This window comes from Toxotes jaculatrix, chromosome 10 (assembly GCF_017976425.1).
Source record: "Toxotes jaculatrix isolate fToxJac2 chromosome 10, fToxJac2.pri, whole genome shotgun sequence".
Classification (NCBI taxonomy): Eukaryota; Metazoa; Chordata; class Actinopteri; family Toxotidae; genus Toxotes; species Toxotes jaculatrix.
Window position 1 is genome coordinate 3,842,363 of NC_054403.1, and position 15,531 is coordinate 3,857,893.

Below are 15,531 nucleotides of genomic sequence, written 5' to 3' on the forward strand. Positions count from 1 at the left end.
ACACTGATGTGACTCTGATTTTTATTTCATTTTATTTTATTTTATTCTTAAATCCCATCTTTAACATTGCCCGTTTCTGAAAGCACTTTCTCTTCAGGTTTGTGCTCATCCCTCCATTTCAAAGAGAAAAGACATTATGTTTCAGACGCAGCAGGAACACTAGCTTGAAAATAAATGCGGCACTGATGCATTTATTGGTGGCCTCAGCAAACAAGACAGCACAGCTCACTAATGTAAGTTACAGACCGAGCTCTGTGTGTGTCACAGTCCTGGAGCCTCGATACAGCTCAGCCAAAATAATTAACTAACACCGAAAGAAGGATCCCCAGCTGCAGCAGCATTCATAATAAGAGGAATGGATGCGCAGGGCCTGTCCCTTCCATGCTGGGCTCTAGTATATAAATGACTGGCTCCTCTCATTCTGTAATGGGAGATTCAGAGCCCGAAAGCTGATGGTGGACCCGGTCATTTGTCACGGCCGCTCTCCTCCAACTCTCTGACATGATTGATTGCTGGGACCTCCCTCCGCTCTGATCCACCACCCTGCCAGCTTTGGATTAAAAATCCATCCTTGCTGACGTTTACATATTAAAGTTGGTAGTTAGGGCAGTTTTCCATGTGGAAACAAAAGGGGGCCTGCGCTGACTGTTATCGATCACCCTGACAATACGTTTGTACTGCGTCTAAAAGAGGACAAGAGGAGAATTTGTTGTATATGCTGATGATACTAGACTCTCGGCCTGTATTCCTCCTCCCTCCTCCTTCACTCCTCAAATGTATGACGCCTCTTATTCTCTTGTGAGTTCTGGCTGAATTACATCTGTAGCAGTCAGTGAAAAGCTGCACCCAGTACTTCATCTGGGGTCAGATCTTTTTTTTTTTTTTTTTTTTTTTTAATTAACCCTACCCCTTGGAACCTGACAGGAACAAATTTGCTTCAGTGTCATACGCATATTGCTGAAAGTATTCACATTTTCCACTGATATCAGATCAGCTCCTCCACTGTCCATCAAGCAGGAGCTGGTTCCACCTTAGCATCTTGTCTCCTAACCATCAAAGTTAGGCTTTTTCTGCAATGTTTTTCCTTCATAATCGTATGTGGTTACACTGCAGATAGGACCAGCTGTTAGCTAATGTAGCAATAATGCTGATTCACAGTGATGAACAGTATTAAAGTATTAAATAACCAGTCCTCAGCTAAATGATAATAGTTATACTTACCATCACTCATTCACTAGCCAAAGATCTTAGCTGGCCTCTGCAAAGTCTCTGCTGGTACACGCTAAAGATAGTTTCACACTATAGATTTGTTTTCAGTAATTTTTTTTTCACCTTTTTTTATTCACATTTTAGGCAAGTACTTAGGCCTATTCCAATTCCTATATACTTAAGCATTTTACCCAAGCAAGATGCAGACAGGTTGTCTGAATGTTTCCAAACCGACATAATCAAAATAGTATGGAACACTGTAGAAAATATTAGGGGAATGAATTAGGAAATATAAGGCAAAGCTGTGACTATTGAGTTGTTAAACACCCGTCAATGTTTTTTTAATTTTTAATTTTAATTTTTTTGTGCACTGTGCACTGTAAATTACATTATAGGAAGAACATAATCAAAAGGTAAGAGTTACTATGTTTTCTCAGGTACGGTACTAACTGACACAGAGCACCTTACATCTATTAGACCTCAGTGCTGCAGCATGCTCAAGACTCCTGTTTCCCACAGGTTTAACACCACGACACCTGGCTAAAACAAGCAGGGACAAGCCCATAACTGTGAGTAAAGGAACCTCAAAATAGGCTTAAAGAGTATTGATGAAGAACTGAGGGGAGCTTGGCTCACTTTATTAAAGGAGAAAATGCATTTTGTAAGCAGGAAACAAAAGTACTGAAAACAGGATTGTGCACAAGACTCTTCTAAAGTTACCAGAGCACTTGGCCTCATTTTTAAAGACAGCATATTTTGATTGGCCATGAGAAATGAAGGAGGGAGAGAGAAAGTCGTTGCCTATGAAAAATTAAATCTTTGTTGGCTGAGAAAGTTATAGATGGGGTCATAATAGTTAGAACTGATTACAGCTGGAGCAGCTGATGGTCTTTTAAACTCTGTGAATTGTCTAAAAGCGCCCGAAGGTTGATGGACTCAGAGATGTTGTGATTGTAAGGAAATCACATTTATCACGTCTGAGGACTTGGAAGGAAACTCAAAGGTTATTCAGGCTTGCTGCTGCTTTTTTTTTTGTCCGCCAAACAGAAGCTTTTCTTTCTGCAAAGGCTTTTGAGTGTTTAAAGAGAGTTTCAGTGATTGGAAAGCAGTTTCTCTTTCATCACAAGTAATCGCAAAGAGCTGGGGAAAGTTTGAGGAAATACGGACCTCTCTGAGGTTGGTATATAGCAGTAGCTGTGTGCAGTGGGATGCACCAGACTGAAACAAGTGATTCCACCAGCAATGCAGCATAAAACAATATAAAGTTCAAATGTAAGCTTATTCCATTGTCAGCTCAGACCTCAGGTTTTGGAGGTGATGCATGTATCAGACGCAGAGAATGAGAGACATTATACATTATTATAAATTACTATGTATTATACTACTTTCTTACTATTATAATAACCAACCAACACATGGAAGCAGCCCATCAGCCACAGTGCATAAATATCACCCCGCACATATCCACATCAATCATGTTACAGGCGTTATTGACTGAAGATAAAGAGACGCGATGATCAGGGCAGAGCTGCACACACACATTTAACATTACTAATGACAGGACATTAGATTTTAATAAGATTTTATCTATGTCCATATCATTCACTGCTGCATTAAAAAAGCTAACAATCATTTATCTTTTTTTTTTTTTTGTGAGACACCCCCTGGCTTACCTGTTATTAGAACACCAGTCGACATTAATTTTCTCAGGCTTTGGAAACTCTTCCAGTAGTTTTGTACAGAGGCAAAGCAGTACCCTTAGTAAACCTTTATGACTTTATTTATAAAACCGGTGAATGAAAGAATTGGTGAGAGAAAAAAGTCAGCCATTGCTTATAGATAGTAGCTCTATGCTATGAGTTCTAGTGGAAATAGAGTCCCATGAGGTGCCTCTGTAACAATGAATCCCCTGTAGAATACATTTTAAAGGTAACTTTTGTAAGTAAAGTACAGTGATTTATTGGTTTGTTAACCCCCTCTTACAGTATTTGCGCAGTATCAGGTATCTGCCACTCAGTGTCGTCTATAACGGTTTGAAAACCTGCAATATATGTATATATGTGGGGTTGGCTACATTGTCTTTAATGTCCAACTGAAATAAAAAAATTAAATGAAATTGTTATATGAACATTTAGTTCAACCAGTCAGAACTCTGTTGGTTACTGGTCTGCACATAAATAAATAAATAAATAAATAAGGATAAAATATATTTTTAAGTAAAAAATATTTTTTTGAAGGAAAAATTAAATTCAGCAGTTCTCAGCTTTTTTGAGTCAAGTCCTTCCCTGAAGAATCAGGTTGACGTTTGTCAGTTCAGAACGCACACACAGGAAAATCTATTGTAAGACAAATTATATCACTAGAACAGGCAATGTAAGGTAAAAAATCACTCCCCATTCTGGAATACATTATTTTTATTTTTTCTCCACAACTGTCTGGCTACCTTCGTGATCCCCTTGGGGGTTAGGACCCCAAGGCTGAGATACAGGCTATCAAGCTGCATGTGGGACTAACGGAACCCACTCAGGCTGTTAAGGTAGACTGGTCTTTAAGGTGCACCTACCAGTCCTGCTACATGATTCCAGGTAGACTTTAGGGGACCATTCTTCTAATTTATTTATTTATTTTATTGTTATTATTTATTTATTTATTTATTTATTTTTATAACTTTTTCTTTTTTTTTTTACAAATTTAACCCTTTTTGCTGGAAACACATCATTTACTTTAATGGATTTCCATAGCATATAAATCAGCTTTCTGACACATGAATCTTCCTTGAATTGGTAATCCATCACAGTGACACACAGGTGGGGGTTGTTCTGGGGGAGATGTTCTGCTGTTCCACAGGCCTCTAACCCTGACAATAGCACAGTTTTGGGAGGAATGCGTTTCTCTTTGTGGCCTGAAAGAGGCCCTCTGAAGCCAGAGATTCCAGTTATTGGTGACCTCAGTTGGAAGATATCTGCTGACCCCCAACATCAACAATCCTAACAATACTTCACAGGGAGACAAGACGTACAGAACATCAAGCCTCGTCCAATCCCAATCAGTGTCTGACAAAAGAGGGGGTGACAGATGAACTGTACAGATTGTGTTTGTACCATGTGTAAATCAGAGGATTATTACTGGTCATCTGTGAGCTAGAATATGACATGACTGGAACGCCCAACACATGGGACATTTGGCACTTTGTGCTCAGCACTGGATGAAGGCAGATACTGGGCCCAGACAGCCGACTGGCAGCGTACCACCAGCAATTATTAGTTTTACTATGTACAAATGACAAGAAAACGTCAAATAGAAACCATTGCTGATTTTTTTTTTTTAGGAGGTTGAGGCTCAGAAGCAGTTTTACCAAATCTGTTTACTTTAATTTAAAAAAAAAAAAGAATAAGGAGAAATAAAAGATTCCATAAAGGATTTGTGCGCTTAACACATCACCAGAAACCCGATCCACAATGGAATCAACTGTCAAAACCCAATCCTACTAAGTATCAAAACCAGTTCTACCTCAGAGTCGGACCAAAAGTTTTTTTTTTTTTTTTTTGGTGCTTCCTACATTGATTTTCTGCAATGAGAGAAATACTCTCGACTACAAAGTAGAAAACATATGTGTTAAGTGAAGGTTTTTTTTCCTCAATAACTAATAAATGTATCTAAGCCAGTTGTTCCCAGCCTTTTCGGCTTGTTCCTCCTTATAACTGAGTTAACTTGCGACTCTTTGTCAAACTGTTGAGATATAATCAGAAGTAGAAGAGGTCATTTGACTTGGCTGCTTGAAATGATCCTCCTCTTTTTGATTTGTTCTTTCTTTCATCTCTCATTGTGAAGCACTTTGTGATGTGTGATCTAGAAAGGTGCTTTACAAATGAGCTTTATTAGGCTGTATAGGAAATACAATGTAACAATATGAACACATTTCTGAACTATTATAGCCCCGCCCTGTGCAAACATTAATAAATACACTGCATTATTATGCAAATGTGGATCATGTATAGTGTTAGATTGGGCATGTACACACTCTGGCCTCATCCCCCTCCACAAGGAAGCACCAAGCTCAGCCCAGCAGGGGCAATACCTAAAACTTTATCCTGCAGCTCGTAACAGTTTAGGGCTCCTCTCTAGATCTCCCAACTTATTGGTGGAGATGGGAGTTATTTTCCTAAGTTTAGAAAATTGATCAAATGCATTTACTCCAAGGCATAAATGCAGGACTGAATAAGCTTTTAAATCTCTTTCAGCCAGTTAGAACTCACTTCCTACTCTGTAAGGCTTGAAATATACTGCTCTCGCTACTTTAATGTAGTGTATGACACATACTGGATATGAAATCCTACAAAGAAAATCTAAATGCACATTGAACAGACGTACTGAATTCACTTCAAAGGAAACAATGTCTTCAGACCGGAGATCCTTTTGTGAGTTTTTGCAGCTCATTCATTCAGCTGCATACTTATTGTCCACTGTTGTACGTGACTAGAGACCATTGTTGGTTTGGGATCACACCAGCAGTGTGAGAAGTGAGTTCGGCAAAACAGGTAAACTTTCACAGTCTGTCTGTGTCATTATGGCAAAACATGCTCCTGGAGACACTGCAGCAAGAACTACCACAGCTGACTGGTGTTACAAGTCTATTTGTCTGGGACAGATTTTGTCACAGTGTCACAGCTTCAAAACTGTGCAAGACACAGTCATGAAACTTTACAGGTGGCTGTAGCTAAGTTCAGGTTTAAGGCTGAGTTTGAAGACTGGTGTGGTCTGATGCCTCAGTACTGAGCCTTCATGCAAAAATGTAGTAATGACTACTGAGTGCTCATGGTTTGGAATGTGGACAGGCTGGTGTGATACCATCACAAGATGGTCTGTAGTTTAAACTAGTGTCTTAGAGTGGATGGAAACGATTGAACCCGGGATACGCACCTGAAAATAAATGTGGGCCAGGGGTGTAAAGTGGGGCAACCAACGGCCCCTTCCCTACTTCCAACGCCCCCTCTCAGACCACAACCATCTTTGAACTCGCCCTTCATCTTCATCTCAGCTACACACCTGTAGCTACCTACACAGACAGACAGACAGACAGACAGACAGACACCTGCCAAAGTAGTCCAAACCCTCTACAGTAGATGTCTTCAGGACCACATTTTGCCATGATGACACACACACATAAACACTACACATACACACACACACAGACAGACAAACTCACGTGTTGAAAACAATACCAGTCACACTGTGGCTGGTATTGTCGCAGGCTGGTAATAAATGAGTCAATGGCAGCTAAGTGATTCAGCTCTTGTGGTAATTAAACACTGTGCATGAGTCACACAGGCCAGAGAGGACCAACATGCTGAAGTTGGCATTAGCGATAAACAGGAACTGATTGCATTAGTGCTCATATGACAGTTTCATAATGTGGACTGAATCATTTAGATCTGAAACTTCAATTAAGAAAAAAAAATCTGTTAATTTAAATTTACTACACAATAACGCACGGAAGGTGTAGGGGTGTGAATACTTTACCCTTTTGGTTCATCTGCACTGAAGTGGTAACATTGATATTCATATTCATGATGCATATCGTCATAGAAACAGACCAAGATGGCGGTTCCATTCTAGGACCAGCAGGCACGGGAACAGGCTTTTTCCCTTCAGCTGTCACCTTGCTGACATCAGCACTGACCTGCAGTACGTTGCATTCCTGCAGTTCCCTACTGTACCTGCTGCATATGCTGTATGTATCTTAGTGTATTTATTTCACTCTGTTCATACTGTTCATATTGCATATACTGTATCTCACTGTATTCAAGACACGTCCCTCACTTTTATATACATGTATATATACATGTCTATACAGCACTCTACTGCTTTTTGGCTTCTCTTTAAAAACTTGATCTGCTCTGAGCCTTAATTTTAAAGTTTTAAAGATGTCTTTTGAAGGACCAATGGTTCCTGTGACTCAGAGCCACAGACAGGGAAAGGAAGCCAAACATACAGAGAGATGGACTAACACATCACTGGTTTTGGTCTTTAATGGGATTTGCTGAAAATAGAGAAGATACAGAATAAATCCAGCTTTATTCTTTAAGTGTAAATGGTCTTTGTTGATGCACTGTTTGTTTCTGAGCGCTCTTTGTCTATTTAAAAGCCAAAAAGTCAAAGGACCAGGATTCATTTCAACAAAATGCCATAGTCTGCTTTGAACAAGGAGTACAAGTACCTCCAGTATTCACCAAGTAGCTGGTTAGAGGTATCTATTCTATTCTATTCTATTTCTGTACATGTACTCACATCCAAATGTTTTTAAAGCAACAAGCGAATGCCCATTCTCTGGGGAAAAGGCATTCTGGGAATTTGAGGAGGTCACCAAATAAGGTATACGAGGTTATTTAAACTACAAAAAGTAAATCACATCATCACAGGGTGAGTTGTGTGGTGCAGTGAGTTTGTGAGACCCACGAGATGTAACAGACTAATCATGTCTGAGGGGTATTTTCCTCACTCCTCTGCAGTAAATACAGCTGATGATAGAGAGAACTGTGGCCGAGTGAATCATCCGACAGCACTTAAACAAACCGCACTTTGAAGTGCGGTAACTTGTCAGGTGTAATGTTGGCACAGATCGAGATGTTTCTGAAATGCTCAGACATTTTCTGCGAGGCCTGATGCATCATCTGTAAAATACTGAGCTGCTGGATCTCTGGGATTTCAGGCTTTTTTTGGATACAGGGAAAGAAAGTGGAGGGATTTTTTAAGGGAGTACGACATGTTCAATTCATCAGTTATTCTTTTTTTTGTGTTTTAATTGTTTGGTTACAACAATGGAAGAAAGTATGTGTGACCAGTAGTGCAGTAACAAATTCAGTTCATTGATATAAAACTGAGCAAAGCAGCACATCTGTACAATGGAGAAGAATAGAAAAGTTTGCTGGGTAAATGACTTGATTATCTTGATTAGGACTTGATCGTAGATTACTGAAGTTATTGATTAATAATGATTATATTATATTATATTATTCACTTTACTGTAACACTAATGACAGATACTTGCAGAAAAAAGACATAGTAAATACCCATGGCTGTGTCCAACTTCGCTCTTTACTTTATACCTAGTGCTCTATATTTAAGTGTGTCCTAAAATGTAATGTATTTTAATTATTTATGCATTTATTTCTTAAAGTGCAGTGCTTCTTTAAAGTTCCTTGAATACATTATAGTTATATGGTTTGTTTGTTAGATCCATGTCAGAATCAAAGTCTGACGTATCTGTGTACAGTCAGTGTTTTGCCTAACTCAGTACTCGAGTCCTACACACTGTACGTTTGCTGCTCCAGGTTACCCTGCCTGATACTTTAATGTCATTTCCACATGTAACACTTCATGCAAATAGCTTACTAGCCTGCATGCTAGTGCCTAAATAGCCAGTGGTTCTGGTGTTTAGTCACAGTGAATAACATCAGAGTGTAACACAAACTCTGAGAGGGATTTGTTTGAATTGGCATCTCAGGCTTTTGAGGTTGAAAAGCTTTTCTCTGTTCCATGTTTTAGCCAACAAAAACGAGCTGCTCTCACAATAGGAACCAGCGGTGAGATGTTTTGGGCTGCGGAGAATGTTGTCTGGATATTAATTACACATTCCAACTCCTTGAACCAGCCAAGTCTCCAGAGACAAGGCCGTGTGGGAGGGCTAGAGAGTCAGATTCCAGCCAAACAGACAAATCACACAGAGCCAGGCTCCTTCTATTATTCATCCTTTCCTCCTTATTGTTCTGCTTCCTCTGTGGAGTTATCAGCTCATTTCTCAATTGTTAGCTGACACTTTTTTTTTTGGGGGGGGGGGATTATTTTTCATTTATTTGTATATTTGTGCCATAAAGAGCTTAAGTAGTCTGGAATTAGTGAGGGAGGGCTGTTTGTTAAATGATCTCCATGCCCCCCCAGGGGTGCAGACCTAAATCTGTTTGGACGTGGGGTGGGTTTATAGCTTGTAAGCCTATTATTCCCATCTGATTCAAAAACACCACATTGTGCGCACAATGGTTAAATTGATTGCATTCAGTGCTCACACTGCCACTTGCCAACACGTCCCTGCAGCCCCACGCACACAAATAAAAACACACACACCAACACTGATATGCAAGAGTGTGTATGGATGTTACAGAGCTTTGCATGTATTGCTGAGTGTTTTTGAAAACACACACACACACACACATAGCCAGTACCTGTGGTCTGCACTGACTCGCATTGTCACTCAGAAAACAGAGCTGAGTCTAAGTCACAGATGAAAGAGCGTCTGTGATTGGCTCTCTTGCTAGAACAATGACGGCTCCTCTTTTTTTTGTAAATAAATGAATTAGAATGGAAAGAAGGAAAAAAAGCCAATGTGCGATAACACAAATGCCATGAAGCGGGAAAGACTGTGTTGTTGTTGTTGTTTCCTCAGTCCCCACTGATACGCTGACATCCAAACAGTTGATGAGCCGTCCAGCTTCAAACACCAGATTCGTAGTAATTCAGCCGGAGATTCTCTTGAATCTTGACTGGAAATCAAGACAAAGTGAATCCCTTGAAGTTGAGATTGCTGAGAATAAAGGGAGGAAAAAGCTCAAAAGATTGTCCATGTCTGAGTGTGGGAATAATCAGTTACTGGCTCTATCATGATGTTAAAGGGGTATACAGTTATTTAGTATAGTGTTGGGTCCAGAAGAGACAAATGGAAACAGGAATGGTTACAATCGAAGCTGCGATGGCAGAGTTATCCTGACTTTAAAGTTGTGTGCATTTAAAACCATAGATTCTACATTTCCCATAATGCAGCTCAGTGGCATCTTTAATGAGACAACCCTTGTCAAGCCCACTGTTGCCAAGTGTTTTAGTTTATGGGGGAAATGTCAGGTCTCTGTAAATAATAATACAAAGAGTACGGTCTAGACCCGCTCTATATGAAAAGGGCCCTGAGATAACCTCTGTTATGATTTGGTGCTACATGAATAAAATTGACTTAACCTAATCTTTAAACAAAAATTAAGGTGTCTGTAGGAATTGTTTGCATTAACTTTCAAGGCTTCATTTATTTCCTTTGCTGTAAAAAAGCTATGAATTAACTCACTTCTTAATCCAGGAAATGGTCTGTTTTCTATGGAATTTACACAGTAGTTCAAGCAGTTTACCACTTACCTTTGTACCATGTAAGGTTATTTTTTTGGACTTGAACTGCTGAAATTCCACTAATGAACTGGGATGTTCTAAAACTTTTGACTTGGTAGTGTACAACTGTGCCGAAGACTTCACGAGAAACAGTAACAGCTGAATCACACTGTGCTACAAGAGTCTTCTGGCTTATTATAACTGTTACCCAGCAGCTCATTTTCTCTGTATTTCAGGAATATCGAAGGTTGAAACCACCATTTGAATCCAGCATTATCAGATTTTTCCATGACCCAATGTGACCAAATCGTGGAGGGAAGTAAGTTTGGGTAAGTTTGAGTTTGGGTAACGTCTTTTATCTTTTGTCTTCAGTAATAAGTACAAGATTAATATAAACGGTCAACTTTACAATCTGCCGGGAATATTGTTGCATTTTTGTTATGAGATGATTTAGCTGCTCTTCTTAAGCTGATCCCACACAGTGAACAGTGTTTTAGTGAGAAACTAAGACACTGAATGGTCTGACTGATCTGTTTTTAGCTTCTTGTGTCTTTACCTTGCAAACAATTCCAAAGTTTGCCCTGTTTTCCATCAGATTCTAATATATCCTTCATTTTGTCTTTTTTTTTTTTTTTGGTAAACTGGCAACAACACTGCGTGTAAACCCCCCCCTCCAAAAAAAAAAACAGCACATCAGACCCTGTGGGGATCCCGCTCAAGGGAGGATGCCATTCCGGCTCTTGTTTCAGCAGCGGCTATCAGCCACAGCCGGATAAATGGCCCTGCTGTGTAACTGCGAGATCCGGCCGTTGTGCTACTCAACATGAATATTTAATCACCGGCTCTCCGCAGAACACGGAGGATTCAGGATGTTTGGACTCGGAGGACAAATGTAAGGAACCTGAGGATGACATGGGAAGCCACAGCCATGTCAGCACTGATTTGGTCTGTATTTGCCTGCTACAAGCAAGCAAGCAAGCTCCTGTGGTCACTCTGAAATCGACAGCATGGTAAATTATTTATGGAATAAACTTGGCAATACAGAGAAGTTGTTAAAGCGAATAATATGCATCTTTTCTCACTTGAAGAAGGAAGCGTATTGTCAGTCCCGACCTCCTCCCCCTCATTTGGCCGCATTCCCATTCCTACACTCATGATGAGCTGTCATCTATCCCGAGGCTGAGCTAACAGCATCTGTATGGCTCAAGCAGCAGACGGTGACTGGAACCAATCTGCAATTAAAAAAAGGGAAAGCTGACACTCAGCATGTTTTTCGACTTTTACTTCTTCTGTTCTTACTTCTCTTTTCTTTACTTTATTCCTTGCCGTGATTTCCCTGCACTGTGGCTGTTAGCTTCATCTGCTTATCACTCCGACAGCTTCTTTGAACCGTGCTCAGATTTTCCTTACATTTTCATTTTGCTGTTGATGTTTCATGCCCCTTCCTCCAGTCACTTTTCACCTCCCTGTATTAAAAAGCACAGATGCTGCACTGTGGTTTAAAAAAAAAAAAAGTTGTTCCGTTATTTATATGAAAATACTGTACATACTGTAAATAGATTTATTTTTTAAAATAAACCCAGTGAACAAAAAACAGATACTTTAACCTCTGTGAACATTTGTTTCAGTTAAAACTGACTCGTGTGTTTGCCACGGTACACAGACGAACTGTACTACTACACGGTAGTACAGTTCGTCTGGACTGTGGGAAAAAAAGCTGTCAGTTTGACCCTGGTGAGGATTAAACAACCGGAAAGACACAGTTTGAAAAGAGGGACTTGGTCGGACTCTGGTGCGATTCGTTTGTGGTCACAGTAGTTTTTGATGTAGTTTTAGTCTTAAATTTTAAGCTGAACTGTTACTGAATCTACCTGCTGTTTGTGAACTGGTCGATCTTCTGATCGATCTGTGATAATAAATTCAGAAAAAAGGTTAAATATCAATTTCAGATCAGACACAATAGGATATAATTAGAAAAAATAACCCCCAAAGGTGAGAGGGTTTGAAGTTGATACACTCAGTGGAGTTCTTGTTAGAGGTCTTGTTTTGCAGTATCGCCTGTTTCACTTCCTAAATATCTCCAGGTAAGCAGAAACCTGTCATCTGACCTCTCAGCAGTCTTTATTAGGGGACCCTCGCATCTGAGACTTGGCAGGTCTGTAGTCCCACTGCCAGCTGAGTCTGTGACACACTCCAAGGATGAAAGAGTTGCCAAAAACAAAAAAAAAAACTAAAACAAGATGCCGATGAGGCTTTCTCTGAGTCAAGATGAGGATATTTCAGTGAACGCCTCGGCCTCTGTGCCTCGCTCCTTCTTTGTTAAATTAGTCTCTCCCCCAAGTTTTATTAATTAGTGTAATTAACTCTATTTGACGACTTACTATGAAGCTGGGTCTGAGGTATTTTGTCTCATTTTTCAGCCACCACTCAGTGATTATGCCACACAACATTAATAATGCTAATTAAGCACTCTGACAGTTAATTTAAGATAATTAATACAAATACTAATATTAGATGGCACACAATTGGAGCCAAGCAGAGTGAAACCAAATACCTCTTCACACACGCACCAAAGACTTTCAGGCGAAGGGGGGAAAAAAAAAAAGTCAGCTCCAAAATACCTGCACAGATCTATATTTCACAACTGGGCTGTCAGAATTTTAAATGACTTCTAAAATCACTGCAATTTTTCTGCACAGGAAGATACAGCTGTCAGGACCACTTCCTCACCCGCTCGCCTTGGAGCTGCCTGGCCCCAGCTTTGAGGTTTTTTTTTCAGATTCCAAGAGTTCATTCATTTCTGTCCATTCGGTCTGTTTCTAACTCTGTACTTTTTTTTCTCCTCCAACCTTAATGAGCAAATTGCCTTTTTTCTCCATATAGAAACACAAAAGCCCCCCTTTAAAAAAAAAAAAATGATGGTCAAGTCATATTGCTTGAGAGCTATAACAGGCAGTCCAGATGGTCCATTTGCGGTGCAGGAAGACGCCTTGGCTTGCTGAAGACGGAGGGAGAATAAGTCACTGTCGCCGCCTTAACTACCAAACACATTACCTCTGAAGTATATGCCATTTGGAGTGTCAGCCTCATTTTTAACATCTCCAAGGCCGCTTAGCTTGATCTCCTCCACTGAAAAAGTCCAAAAGATTAACATAGTGCACTCAGTGAATAGTCAGTCTCCTGCAGTCGATATAGCTTAGCTTATCTCAGGAGTGTAGTTTGCTAGGAGGCCCCCGGAGCTATTGGAAGCACTGAGCCCCTTTTTCACAGCCGCAGAAGGAGTAATAGATGGCGACTGTTAGGTAAATAAAGACTACAGATCCACGTAGATGAGGCACAGTGAATCAAAGCTGCTTGTTTTGCAGAGAAGGAGGAGGTCATTAGCTTTCAGATGCTAAGGGCTCAATTAAGAACATAATGCAGCACGTAGGACATCTAAACTCCACGCCATAACACGGGGAACATGCATTAACACCGCAGGCAGGGGTCAATGTGGTCCGAGCACCATCAGACACTCGTAAAGCCTCACTGCACACTACTTCCCCTTATGGGTATTGAACCCAGGACTGGAAATTGTCTTATTTATCTCCTCCCGATCTCCTCCCCAGACACTTGTCTTAACCTTCACGCACTGTCTTAATTGAATGTGCAGAGGAGGTGTGTGTGTGTGTGTGCATTAGCTGGTTGGCTGCATGCATGGCAGTAGGTAGGTTGGAGTTTATTATCAGTCTCAGGTGCCGTCCCAATGCGGTTAGTGTTTCATTAATGAGGCTGGAGAGCAGGCGTAGGCCAAAGCTCGTTAGCCAGACCCCAGGATTAATGTGTGATAGAGTGGCTGACTGGCCCCAGTGGTAAACAACAGAAACCTTAACCAGGAGGGGGGTCATATGTTTCCCTATGTGATCACAGCTCACAATTACCATGTTGTGTGCTCTGGGGGTGAAGTAAATCTGCAGGAAACTTTGAAGCGTTGAACTCTGGGGAGCTTTGTAACCACTGACTAACAGAAAACTTACACTGAGAACCTTGACCTCTGAAGGAACACGGAGAGAGACAGTCCAAAGCAGAGGAAGCTACTGTGGTTAAATCAGCTGTGCCGCACCACGATCAGTGTTTGTGTTGGTGTCCTGACCTGCTGGAGAGCAAACTGCTCCACAAAGGTTGGTGTGCAGAAAGTTGTGTTGTGAAACATCTGATACATTTTGGTAATAAACTATGTTAAATTCAGACTGACTGTGAAAGTCATGCAAAGTTAAATAAATTCTTAAAAAAATAAAAAAATAAAAAATACTACTTATAAAATTTTCCGAATTGTGCCATTAGTGCACTGTTAACATCCTTTTGTGTTTGTGAAGACTAAAAAGCTATAAGTAAAAAAAAAAAAAAGGTTGTTTCTGTTGAGTTATTCATTTAAGGAATTTAAGGTGTTGTGAGATGACTAAAATGTTGTGAAAGAAATTAAAGTGGAAAAAAAACACATTTCTAAGAGTCAGAGCTATTTGAACAGACCTGAAGTCTGATCTCCTCAGGACTGTGGCTGCTGCCTTGATCTGTGTAACATCATCTTGTTCTTCTCCATGACCACTGCCGTTCTTTCTTCTTCTTATGTTCCTCATGTGTTAATATTCTTGAGGCCAAATGTGTGTGTGTGTGTGGCTACCAGTTGGACCGGTTTAATTTTAGTCTGTGCAGCCTTTCATATACCACTTGACTTTTAAGACTGCTTTGACTTTGTTGTGGAGTCCTTCTCTTTCACTTTGCCTCTCGGTGTATAAGTTAAGGGGAGGGGAAGGTGGCGGGCTTGACTGCTGTGCATTCGTGCGGGAAACAAAGTGCCCCCCCTTCTCCACCCCTTCACTCCCTCCAGCCCTAACTCCCCTCCTCTCTCTCGCTCACTGTCTGTGCCTCTGTCACTCTGTCTCTCAGTCGTCCTCCCACTCTAACCCCCTGAGGAGAGTGTGGAGGCGGTGTTTGCAGGTCCGGGGTGCTTGTGTCCTTGGCTCAAGGTCTGCGTTGGGGCTTGTTTTACTCAGACTTCAGGAAAATCCTTCCACTCTTGTCGCTGCCTTGGGCTTTTTGATTTGGCCTTGGGCTGCTGATGGAGACTTTCTTCACCCCCTCCACCACCGCCCTGGCACATTTCTCCCAGTCTAAGGACTTGCCTTGATTCCTTAACCT